Genomic DNA, 12,612 nt, shown 5'->3' on the forward strand with positions numbered 1-12,612 from the left:
CCCGTCTAAAACTAAAAAAGGTCTAGGGATGTTGCTCAATGGTTAAGTGCCCCTGAGTTCAATCCCTGGTACCAAAAAAGAAGGAACGAAAATGCTTCTACAAACATAAAATTAAAAAGATTCTGTCTTTGTAATCATTCTAGGGTAGAAGTTTGGAAGTAGGGGTGGCACATACATCTTTCCAGGGGTTAATGGTCAGTGATGTGTACCTAGAGGAGAAGTTGGGGTTGGCAATGCAAATCTGTATTTCTACAGCCCTGCAACAGAACAGGTAAGTAAGACCTCTTGTGTGTCCATCCTGAGCCAGCACTCTTCTTAACATAAGATCCAGCCCAGAGTTAGGCCAAAGAAAGGATCCAACTAAAGCCTTAACCCCTACCCTGAATCACAGAGGTATGACCTGCCCTAGAGCAAATGGGCCTCTTTCCCTCCAAGTAACCAGTATGAAACTCAATAGCGCACCTCTATTTTCCATTTTTCTCCCTGCTATCTTGTAATACACATTCCCAGTCTTCTCTAGTGATTTTTTTTTCAGGCCATGGATTCTATTTTCATAACTCTTTTGTTGTTGTTTTTGTTGTTTTCCACATTTTTATTGGTACATTATAGCTGTACATAATGATGAGATTTGTTATTACATATTTGTACATGCACACATTGTAACAATATTATTTGGCCAATGACGTTTCCCAACACATCCCCCTTATAACTGTTTTCTTGCTTTAGCCATGATGTGGCTATAAACAGAAAAGAAATATCAGTATATTCCTCTAAGAATGTCTGATGGTAAATATGCTTTATTGAAGAGAAATGAATATGAGGTACTTGACCTTGGGGATCATGTAGTTTGGAGTGAATATCTATCTATAAGCCAGGAGGTCTGGCTAATGCTAAACCTCAGAAATTAAAATCTTAGCCTTTTTAGAATTTCATCATTTGGATGATATGTATAAACACAGGTTAAGGAGTGCACTGTCTCTTCTTTGAACATTTGGAACTTCTCTGGCTAACATTAACATTGACATCAGCAAAGTAATGTTGAAATAGACGCCCAAATAATGAAGAATGGAATGTATTTTCTGCAGGTCAGAGCCTTTACCATCTTAAAGTTTTGGAAAGATGTGGCCCCTTTTTTTCCCCCCTGATAAAGTAGTCAAAAAACTCTTCACAGACCTCTCTGTAATTAGAGTGAAAGACATAACTGTAAATTCAAGACTTTAAATATTTCTGCGGTACAATACAGAATTTCAGGTAAGTCTTTGTTCTCAGATTGGTATAAATGGGGTGTGTGTGTGTGTGTGTGTGCCTGTGTGTGTGTGTGTGCGCACGCATGTGTGCCTTTTTAATTATACACAACATTTTAATATATCTATAAACACTCACTTTTTTCATAAATTTTTTTCTCCTGTTTAAAAGCAGTATCTTAAAGGTTAGCAATTATGTTTGTGGTTGGTACCCACAATTCATACTCTTTAGCTGGTGGTCCAGTCTATTTATTTAGACTCTACATAGAGACTTCACTGCAAATGAGACCTCCTGAATCCTCATTCATTATCCACTTAACATGAGTAAATATGTTAAACTATTCATAAAATGATAAAATATTTTTGAAGATAAATGTAAATTACTTTCACAAAGACTCAAAAGAGTACATTACATTCTTCTCTGAGTAATGCCTGCCAACATTCCAGAGACCAGAGATTTGATAAAATACCAATTTAAAGGATGGGAAGAAATGATTCCTTGATAAGGAATTCCAGTTCCTCACGATGAGAGTCTAATTCTGGAGGAAAGGCGAAACATAATTTTCTTCTTTCCTTTGTAATTCCGCAACTCGTAGGCTAATAAATTAGAGAAAGTGGTTTATCTGAGACATGAAGAAAATTGGATACCACATGAGAAATTAACAATAGTGTTAATGAGAAACTGGTCATCTTCTATGTACTGGGCTTGGATTTAATATGCAGGGTGACTAGGTCTTCATAAAGTTGGTTTTTTTTTTAAGAAATATTTTGATTTTTCAAATGTTCCTATATTCTGCCAAGGTCAAAGAAAACAATTTCTGCTTTGTCATATTATGTTTTGATATAAGGGTTGATGGTTTAATGAAATCATGATAGAAGATTTGGCCACAGGAGTATGTCAGCCATGTGTGTCACTGATGGAGTTTCTTTCACAATTAGCTCTCTTTTTTTCCTTTCTTTCTTTTTTTTTTTTTGGTAACTGGATTGAACTCAGGGGCACTTGACCACTGAGCCACATCCCCAGCCCTATTTTGTATTTTATTTGGAGACAGAGTCTCATTGAGTTGCTTAGCACCTCATGGTTGCTGAGGCTAGCTTTGAACTCGCCATCCTCCTGCCTCAGCCTCCCAAGCTATTGGGATTACAGGTGTTGCTCCATTGCACTCAGCAACAACTAGTTCTTCATAAAATATGATAACCTTCACATTGATCACATGTGCCCCATCCTCTAGAATGAAAACATTATTTAGGACCAACCAAAATTAATCTGGGCCCTGCTGAAGAGAAGTCAACTCCTTATTAGTTCTTTTTCTGGCAAGCTAACTCTCTATTCTGATATATATCTTTTTTTGTGTGTGTGCTCTATAGAGAATGTGCCTTTGCACATCTGTTCTTCCAAAGAGTTCTTCCTGATATTAGAGAAAGCTTGAAACATCTCTCTTGGTTGGATGATGTTTGACTACAAGCAACCAATGCTCTAATTCAACCAAGAATAAATTTTTAATAGGATCCAAATATAATAAATAGCAGAAAATGAACCAGATTAGGAAGGGAAAGAGCCAAGATTCTCCAGGCAATGGAAGAATGCGATGAAAGGAAATGTCTTGGGTGTGAACTTCACAAATATTATTCATTATTCTTGTCCACACCCCAGTTTCAGCTCTTCTATCTAATAACTCATCAGCATGACTATGGGGATTAGTTAAAAGAATATGAGTAAATTGAGGCAGAGCTATTTCTGCTACAATTAAAAACAGCTGCAATTAATTCATATTCATTGAGGCACTGACAGGAATTAGAGCCATGTTTATCTGCAAGGATAATGACTTAATAATATCCCAGCCTGGTTTCCTATACAGATGAGAAATGAATTAGTCAAACTCAAGAAACAAATTGGTCAAACTAAGCTATAAAGCAGCCCTTACAAGATGTTTGGCCCTGCCCACATTAAAGACTCATAATAGACTGATTTTTAATTTCATGGTTAACCCAGGTCACAGGGGATGTGATTGACAAGGTGAACCTGAGATCATGATAAGGGTGGTGAATAGCTCACATTTTTAAATTCGTGTTTGAAATAGGCTTTGGTGTCGCAGGCAGGCTTGGTTCAGGACAGGACTCCACCACTCACTCGATGTGAGGTTTTTAAATCAAATTTCTTAATCTCTCCAAGCCTTGGTTCCTTCATCCTTGAAACAGCAGTGAATAGTACTGATCTCACAGGACTGTTGAAAGAAGTCAGTAAGAAAATGGATGCAGAGCGTAGTGTGGTACCTGGCACATGTGAGCTACCATGAAGTCATTTATAAACACCTTTTGTGAATGTCAGTGGTTCTTTTACAAAGACTTATCTCCCTGAATCTCACAACAATCTGATGAACACACTGCAGTGATGGAACAGTTAAGACAATATTGTCTACATCCAGTATAAGGCAAGCGAGACCTAATACCACAAATTCCACAAACCTGGAAATCAATAAAATGTAAGAGCAAAATAAATAGGTCTTTGTGTCAGAGCTACTGAAGGCTTACTATTTTGGGAAATGTTCTAGAGCAGATGCTCCAGAAAACCAGTAATAGAATCCAAAATAAAAAAGAGATTAGCCGGTAAGAAATAGAGCCTAATGAATTAACTATTTTTATTTAAATTTTAAAAACAGAAAAGAGCATTCAGTCAATGGTTAAAGTGGGGATAATTCTATTCCGAGCACTCAAATCAAAATGTTAGGACATTAAAAAAATGTAAGCTCATCAGATGTAAAAAGGTATGATTCTGAGCTTATAAGTAAACCTGGACTTTACTTCAATACATCTGGTTTCCTCCTCTGTCTCCTGGGTCTTTGAGCTGAAATTCAGAATTAGAGGGCACATATTCCAGACCATTCCTGTGAAGCAAACCACCAGCCATTTGCAAGGCTTAAATTTATAGTAATCATAAAATGTGTAGCTATGTCTGAGCATAAGGAATAAGCAGTCCAGAGGATAGAAAATTTAAGAAAAAAAAATCACAGATACATATGGCCAGCTGCTAAAGGCTGGAATGGGAATATTCTCAGCAGTGGATATTTGCTGCCATTGAATGTTTAAATCAGTGCAGGTGGGGCATTCAAAAGCCTTCCGAGGGGGTCAAGTTGCTCCAGATATTTTGCAAGGTTATATTGTCCATGAATGAATGATTTTGCTTTATGTCCCTGCATGGGGGAGTCGAGGACAGAGTTACTCACTCAGTTCCCCAAGGATTCTCATCTGCTGTGAATAGCAAAAGCCCCAGGTAGGAGGATGGGCCAGAGATCTGAAATCCAGAGCCTTGCCGGAATGCATGGATCTTTAAGAAGTAAGCGTCTCAGCATGATAAATACGAACTCCTCAAGCACGTTAGGGAATGGAAATTTAAGAACCAGTTAGGTCAAAGATCAGAAAATTTATGACGATTATCTGCGGTTACAGTGTAGTGTGTTTGAGGATGGTTTAAGCTAAAGAGTCCAGTGCCTGTAAATCTTGAGAGAGATATTAATACCTCTGTGAGTGTGTGTGTACAACGTCTCTGAAAAGATTGATTGCAAAGGCCAGTTCCCAGGAAAGACAAGCAGGTAATTGGCATTTAATTAATGAGAATAAGTTCTATTAAATTAAAGACTTATAATCCTTGATTATTTATCTTTCTTGTAGCCAATGTGACAATCTACTCTTAGATTATTAACTCAGGACTGCTTTTTTTTTTTTTAGAAAGCCAAGCTAAATCGTCCTTTCAGACCTTACCAATATACATCTCGACCATGGGAACAAGATATCCTTTGGAGAAACCACAAGATATTTTTAAAAAAAAAATAGAAGTGGTATTTAAAAATCAAATCCAACAGAGCATCCAAGGTATTCTCCAGCCTTCTTCATGCATCCAGAACCCAGAAGACTTGATTGGAGCCATTGTGTAGTAGAAATGAGCTTGAGGGTCAGCCTGACTTGAACCCACAGTCCTAACTCTGGCTTATTTGACCCATGTTAGCCTTGGGCATATTATTAAAATGACCTGAAGTTCAGATCTCTTATCTTCAGAAACAAGAAAACAATACCCGCCTAGAAGGCTTTATTTTACAAATTAAATAATGTAAATTCCCATGGTCTGTTGCCTACCACATAGTGCTCAATAAAATTTCTTTTCTCTTAACTTTCTTCTGCTTGTGTAGCACAGGATTGTAATGGTTACAATATCATCGCAGAACAAAGTTAAAAGATTCACACTACCTGTTTTTAGCAGTTACTGTAAAGATGCATTGATCAAGTTATTGTGGAATTGGTGGATAGACACATACTAAAATGGAATGGAACAGAAAGCCCAGAAATAGAGCCACACAAGCATGACTTTGGTCTTTGGGAAAAAAAATACAAAGACAATTCACTGAAGAGAGGCTAGTATTTTCAGAAAATTGTATTAGAATGATTGCACTTCATAAAAAAATAAATTTAGAACTAAACCACTACTTTATGCAAAATTTAACTTGAAAGGGATCATCAATTAAATGTCAAAAAATGTAGAAAGCATTCAGAAGAAAATGTAGGAGAAAATATTCATAACCAGGAATGAGGGAAAAAGTTATTATATATGACACCAAAACACAATTCATAAAAGAAAAAAAATGGTAAATTGGACTTTATTGAAATTAAAAACTTGCTATACCGAAGATACTATCTAAGAAATGAAAAGACAAGCTATGAACTTGGAGAAAAGATTAGCAAATCAAATATCAAACAAATATATTGTAGTTAGAATATATAAATAAGTCTTAAATTCAATAAAATAAAAATGGGTCAAAAACTTAAACACTTTACCAAAGAGCATAGATAGATAAAAAATGAAAACACAACTTTTAACACCATTAGCTACTAGGGAAATGCAAAGTAAAACCACACTGAGAATCTACCACATGCCTGTTTGAATAGCTAAAACAAACACACAAGATACAAATTATGAAACTCTTGACAACACCAAATGCTGGTGAGCATGCAGAGAAACTAGAATTCTATGCTTTACTGATGGGATTGAAAAAATGTTGCAGCCACTTGGAAAACAGTTTACTGTTTCTTAACAGTTTAAACATAATTACCATATGGCTTAACAATCTCACTCCTCAGACTACTCAAGAGAAAAGATAATTTTTGTTCAAATAAAAAACCTATATACACAAGCACTTAGAGAAAATTTATTCATAACCATGCAAATCCATAAATAACTCAAATATCCTTCAGCAGGTGAATGAATAAACAGTGGTATATCCATATAATGGAATACTACCTGGCAATCAAAAGGAAAAGCACACAAATAACATGAATGAACACCAAAGGCATTATTCTGAGTGAAAGAAGAATGTAACCTTTTGTTTACATATTGTTTGATTCCACTTCTACGATATTCTCAGAAGAACGAAACTATTGTGATCAATGGTTGCCAGGGATTGGGATGGGAGAAAATGTGACTACAAAGGGGCAGCCCAGGAGCTAGAGAGTTTTTGGGGGGTGATAGGACTGCTTTTTGCTCTGATTACTCTAGTGGTTACACAAATCCATGCATGTGTTACAATTCATGAGTATAGAAGGGAGACCAGTAGAGTAGAAGAAAGGGATCAGGGGGATGGAGAAAGCAAGGGAAAGGGAAAGTACAAGGGAGTGAAACTGACCAAATTATATTGTTCTATTGTGTGTATGCATGAATATGTGACAATGAGTCCCAGGATTATAATATAATCCCACAATTATAATCATAATGCATCCACAAAAGTTCTTTAAACTCAGAACCACCTGCCACAAATGTTAAGTTGGCTGTAGGTTGTTTCAAATATAGGATAAAATTAAAAAGAAATGGGGTTAAAAATGATTCCACCAAGAAGCTATTAGAACTGTGATGAGCTATAAAGATAGAACACGGTAGAATTCCAGGACTCTTTAAGTATAATTTACTCATTTATTATCTATTGGACAATATTTATTGAGTACTTCCTATGTGCCCACATTGTTTTAGGTCTGGGGATTAAGTCTTAAAACATAATAAAAACTCATGGGAGTTGCATTATTATAAATGAGAATTATATAGTATGTCAGATGCTCTAAGTACTGTGATAAACAGGATAGGAAATCGAGGGAGGCTATATTATATAGGGTGCTTATGGAGAACAGTTGAACCATAGACTCAAAGGAAAAGAGGCAAGCTATGCAGATGGACATTGCAGACCAGGGGGACCCCAGTCCAGGTAGAACCCCAGTACAGTACACAAAGTCTTGTGACTGAGTTAAGTAGAACCACCCTCACCTCAAACCTGATATTAGATCCCAGAGAACCCTCTCAGACCCCCAGGATTTTGTTAGGAAGACAATATGAAAACCACTGTGTTAGAGTACTCTAGAGAAACCAAACCAATAGAAGAGAAGTAATTATACGAGGGTATTTATTACATTGGCTCATACAATAAGAGACTGCAGAGTCCCACAATAGCTGTCTGCAAGCCGGAGAGGCAGTGAAGCCTGTAGTTGCTCAGTCCACGTCAGAAGCCTCAGCACAAGAGAAGGTCCATGAGGCAAACCCCCCTGTAGAGTGACTGACCCAAGTCCTCATTCCAAGGCTGAAGAACCTGGAGTCTGATATCCACAGGTGACAGCTGAGAAGACACACCCACTCAAGAAACCTCCAGAGTGAGTGAGGGTGAGCTTCCTCCTCCTCCTAATGTTTTTGGTTCCATTGGGTCCACAGCCTCATGGATGGTGCCACCCACATTCAAGGTCGGTCTTCCCCACTCAGTTCATCATCTTTTCTGGAAACATCCTCAATGACACATCCAGGAGTGTCGTTTACCAATGTTCTAGACATTCCCCAATCCAGTTAACTGACAACCAAAATTAACCATCACAACCACTCAGCCAAAAACCATCCTGCACAGTCACTGGGTTTTTCTATGAAAAGTCTCTTGCCTAAGGCCAGGAATAAACTGTTCTAAAAATCCCATGAGTCGGAGGCCTAGATGATAAAGCCAATAGTTTATTTGAGCGGGGTTGGGGAGGGGGGGTGGAGGAGGTGGGGGGGGAAGGTCTGTAGAAGAGGAATGATTCCTAGATTGGCTGAAGATGGAAGGTTCCCAAATTAAAGGAGCAGGAGCAGATACCGAGAGAACAGTGGCTGGGAAGAACTATCGGGCTGACAGAGGGCAGCCGGAGGGGCCAAGGGCAGACAAGGCCTTGAGCAATGAGATGCTAGACCCCACGTGTAGATGGCAGGAGACTGGACAGTGCGACTGAAGCGAGTGGACACATTGCAGTCTGTTTGACTTCAGCCCTGAGCGGACTGATAATGCACTCTTCTCCCCAGACACTGTTCTCTCCTCCGCCTCCATGGCTGCTCCTGGAATTGTCTTGAAGGTGGTCAGATCTTAAGTGCATGAAAACTTCCCCTCATCTGCCTGTCCATTCTTATCCCAAGCTCTTGCTTGGGTTTCCGCTCAGAAAATCCAAAGGAATGTTTCCCCTTTAAGAACCCATGGCTTGCAGGGACTGGCTTCCTGCCAGTGTAGAAAAGTAGAGCAGGAGACATTTAAAGCCCTGTTTGAAAACTGTCATTTTTCCAACGACCTCAGATGGGGTGATTAATCAAGAGGCAATTCCACAGAGAAGCCATCTTCTTTACCTACTTAAATCTCCCAGGTTAAGTTGTATTTTAAGCCCTGGCTTATTTTTAGACAAGTTTGTTGCTGTTGCCTAACCCTATGTTAAAGCAATTATTGTCTGCAAGGGTCACGCAGAGTTCAGTAGAACTGAAAAACTCACAGCCTTTAGTATTAATGGGGTGAGCAGCCTGTTCAGGGTCTTTTCCTTAAAGGGACAGGCCAGTTGAGAACAGTCAAGAAAGGACAAAAATACATTTGACATTTCAAGACCGAGGAGGCCTATTCCTTCTGTGGCTTCTGGCAAAGGATCAAACAACAAACAAACAAACTTAGATGGAAATCAATTATTGTTTTCTACATGCCAGCACTCAAAAAAATGTTGAATTTGTTTTTTGAACCCCAGTGGGAAATTAGAAATTCCAAAAGTGGAGGGAAGTGAACCAGTAAGTGTACTTTGAACACCTGCTAGACATCAAGAGTTTCACAAAAGTTACCTGAATTCTTTTCCACTTATGTCTTTGAAGTTGCTATAGGTACTATGATTGGATGTCCTTTGCAGATATAGAAACTGAAATCAAGGAGGTAAATGATTTGCTCAGATTATACACATAACTAGTAAAGCCATGATTACAACTCAAGTCATCCTGACTACAAGATCAGACACTTTTCATATAGTCCCTGGACCACACGCACTTAAAACAAAACCGTGGGACTTTAAAAGTCAGGACAACCAAGGGAGTTGAATTTTTCAGTTTGTCTCTATATGCCTGTATGAAAGTCTATAAACACTTCTAAATACAGATTATGAAATTTATTTCAGATATCTCTTTCTGGTTTGGCTCTGTGTTGATTAAAGAATAATGAGAAATTAATTTTAAGACTTAAGAAAGGCCAGACATTGGAGCAAAATGGCATAATGTTGTTGAATCTACACTAAACACGCATGCACGCATGATTAAAAGTTTTCACAGACACAATAATCATCCCATCTTAAAGAGAAGGATGCTAAGGCTTAGCAAGCTCTCACTCATTTATCATAGTATGTGGTAGAGCCAGGATTCATACCCAGACGTTTTGATTGGGAACCCACAGTCCTGCCCACCATTTCATTCAGGGCTCATGGCTCCACACTGCTGACTGACAAAGTTAGGCACCTGTCCCAGATTTTCTTCGTGTAGAACCTAATTACTGATCTACAGTCACTTCCAAAATGCACTGAGCATGCACAGGGCAAGATGAAGGGTGAGATCACCACACCAGGTCCAGTTCCCTTCTTGCCTTAGTCTCCAAGGCCACTCAGCCAAAAGGCTGCTAAGATACCCTCTGTTGAGCTGAGCTGTGGTTCAGGCCCAGTCCTCTAGCTTTTTTCAAGGCTGTAGTCATTCCCTTCTCCCCTTGCTTCTGGGTCCTGCAATCTATCTGTGGCTTGGTTGTGGTATGCGGTTAAATGGCTGCAAATTCCTTCCATTTCACTGTCCAGGCCCTTTGTAGTGTAAGGAGCAAACTTACAGTCCAGGGCTAGAGTCTATTTCGCTACCCACCCGAATCTGGGCTGGTGGTGTGACTTTCTTTGACCAATCAAATTCTATGCAGTGCATGCTGCTCTGAGACCACCATACAAGTGAATCAATCTCTTCTAGAAGATGAGAACCCACATGGAAGAGACCTCAGGGACCCCAGCCAGCAGCCAGCCTCACTGCCAAACATGTGAGCAGGCGGCCATCTCTACCTGTGAGTCCCGCTGACCTTCCAGCTAAAGGCAGCTGCTCAGATGAACCCAGGCAAAACTAGCAGAGCAGCCTCAGAGGCAAAACACAGAATTGTGAACCATTATATATTGTTGTTTTAAGCCACTATTTTTTTGGGGGGGAAGGATTGCTACATGGTAGAAGCTAACTAAAACACTATTCCTTTGAAGTTCAGAGCAGTGTAATGGTGAACCCTTAAGGCTTGACACACTTCAGAGGCCGCCATAGTGCAATCAGTGGCAATAATGTCCTCCAGAATCCTGCCTCTGTTACCATAAACTCCTCCAGAGGCCAAAGGATGGTTTCGGGCTCTCTTCTGATTAACATAGATAGGCAGGCATCCAGAAGATTAGGTCAACAGTATTTGGCACCTGGGAAAACTATTGACGAGGTCTTTTAAGAAAAAATTTAAAGAGGGCTAAAAGTTGAAATTAATAAACATTTAGTTGATCATCTATGAAATGTAATGAATATGCTAACTAGTTGCCTGTATTTCAGCATTTGTATACAAAATATACTTCATATGGACCATTATAGTTGAATCAATGATACAGAAGATTTTTCTCAAAAAGGAAGGTGATCTGGACCCCATGGAGATATTGAATACCTCTGGGCCTTCTGGGTGCTGTTGGACTTGGGAACTCTGTTATCTGGCCATTAAGTTATACTCTAATGTCTCAAATTCTTACTATTCTATTATCCTGTCTTTGGGAAGAAGATTGTAAGTTCCTAAAGCTAAAAGAGCCTTCCCTACCTCAGTCAGTGTCTAAATAGATAAACATTCGCCTCAACTTTTCAGAGGCTCCATGAGCCATCGTCCAAGACACTAAATTCAGCAAAGAAGCCATAGAAAGGCAGTGTTATATGTTCTACATAAGCAGTGCATGATGGGATATGTAAACGAGGACATTAAAGATTTACTGAAGTCTTTACTGACTAATTATTTTAAACTTAAATCCCACCTGAGGAAAGAAAACGGGCAGTTCCTTCATTTCTGCCCATTAGAATTGCAAGCACAGCCAAACGTTTGATAAAAAACGTAAAAGTCAAACTGGCATGTTAACTTAGCAGAGGACCACAAAGAATCTTATTCAACATTAGCCCTCAGAGAACAGGCAATTCCCAGGGCACCATTTTCAAATCTGAGGATTGCTCACTTCTGCTTGAGTGGAGCTCTCCGTGTGGCTCTGTGCATGGCTCTGTGTATGCCCACAGAGTACGTTTGTTCTCAGAGTCTATCTTTTGTATCTAGGAATATACCCAACCTTAATTAAGTTTCCCCAAATTCCACCTATGTAGCCTCAAGGCTATCTTGGAGAAACGGTCCACTTTCCTTATTAGAGGCCACTAGGATCATCAACTAAACTCATGAATCATTTCTGCAAGGCTACTGCTTGGTGGAAGGGCCCTGTTAAGAGCCAAGATTGCTCTTAATTTAATCTAGTGCAGTCAGTCCTCCAGAGAGGTGCCGAGGGGTTGTTTATGGGAATGGGGAAGTAATCAATACACTATCAGTGAGGGAACCAAATAATTTAAGTCATGTTCATCTGAAGGAGGGCAGATCTTCTAGAAAGGGCACTAAGTACAGAGAGAAGGAGGGAGGAAAGAAAGACTATTGAATAAGTTCTACTCCATGTATGCATAATATGTCAAAATACATTCTACTGTCATGTATATCTAAAAAGAGCAAATAAAAAATTCAAAAAATAAAGAATAATGGAAGTGGAATTTGAACATTTTTGTCCTACACATGCCAATAAGGAAAAGATCACTGATCATTTTCTAAAAAAGCTGTTTCCTTCCAGATTTACCATTCCTTAAAATAGAGGGTCATCAGTTGCCATTTAGGTTTCTTGCCATTCACAGCCATTCATACGGAGTAGGCATTGCCCCTTCAAGTTTCTCAGTTCAACCGCAGCAACTAACAAATTCCTATTCCAGCCTAAAATGCTCATGCTATACATTTGCTTTATC

The sequence above is a fragment of the Urocitellus parryii genome, chromosome 4 (genome assembly GCF_045843805.1).
Source record: "Urocitellus parryii isolate mUroPar1 chromosome 4, mUroPar1.hap1, whole genome shotgun sequence".
In the NCBI taxonomy this organism is placed as follows: Eukaryota; Metazoa; Chordata; class Mammalia; order Rodentia; family Sciuridae; genus Urocitellus; species Urocitellus parryii.